Source organism: Lonchura striata, chromosome 5, assembly GCF_046129695.1.
Source record: "Lonchura striata isolate bLonStr1 chromosome 5, bLonStr1.mat, whole genome shotgun sequence".
NCBI lineage: Eukaryota > Metazoa > Chordata > Aves > Passeriformes > Estrildidae > Lonchura > Lonchura striata.
Window position 1 is genome coordinate 14,957,638 of NC_134607.1, and position 1,326 is coordinate 14,958,963.

Below are 1,326 nucleotides of genomic sequence, written 5' to 3' on the forward strand. Positions count from 1 at the left end.
TGACAGCTGCTCCTGCTTTGGCTGGAACGTGGCAGGGATGTGACACACTCTGGTTCTGCTGGTACTACAAATGGCAGATCCCTGACAGGAAAATTGAGTTACATTATCTGCAATTACAGTCTCTGGAATTCTATGGCAGGCAAAAAACTGATCTTTCAAGGAAGACTTGCTGCTTTAGCATGTGAGGGATCTGCTTCCCAGAAACACAAACAGGAGTCAGACACCACAAGGTTTCTTCAGTGCTTGTAAACAAGCAAATACCTAACTCAACTCAAGGACAGCAAGGCAGTCCATGTATCATGGTTCCTCTTTGCTGTCTGGCTTGGAATTTACTGCAGAAGTTCCCTAGGCTTGTGGCTGTGAACCCTAATGCTGCATTGCTCCTGTATGTCTGCATAGAGAGTTTTGCAAAAACATCCATCACCAGTGTGATTTCTGCATTTGCCTTGGAATACATCAGGATTAATGTCTTCAAGTACTTTGGTGCTTCCTACAAAGCACCATTGTGCTGTCCACTCTTCACTGCCAGATTTTCATGCACCTATTCTAGCCCTTTGTTCATTCCCAGACACCCTATTTCATGTGTTTAAAGCCCAGGGATTTCCCACACTGGTATAAATCTTCCATAAAGAAAATTTGTTTAATCATTTGTTAATCTACTGAGGATCCTGGAAGAACACATCTCAGCATCTACTGACAATTCCCAACAAGGACTGGAAAATTCACTGTCTTACACCCTGCAGGTCCTAAAAACAATGACAGCTTCTTACCTTTGGGGATTTCAGAAACTGCAACAGAAGAACACTGACAATACATAGAGTTTGAAATCTTGACAACCTGCATTTGCTACCATCCAAGCAGTCAAAATCAATGCCTGGAAGTTATATAGGTTTCCTATTCCAGAACAATTTTAGTGTCTTGCAGAAAATATCACAAAATTAACTGTTGTAAATGTAGTGCCCTGCTGTAATTCTGCTGTTAGCATAGTGACAAAAAATTTACCACTCCTTTATGGACATGGCAAAACATTTCATCCTGTGGACTTTGGATGCCAACTACCACTTAGATTTGCTGGGCTGTGAAGGCAACTGGAGACCTGTAAGAAAGAAACTCCACTGCAGCACTGAAGTGATCACATAAAAACTCTGCAAATTCAGGTCATGGCATAGATCATGGACTGAAAATGTTTGTTAGGTCCAAGATGAACGAAGAGTAAATACAGGTTTAAACCTGGCAAATCCAGAATTGTTTGAATACTCTCAAGAACCGGACAAGACATCTGTGAAGCTTTTAAAGTATGAAAAACACCAGTACATAGAAGGGTAC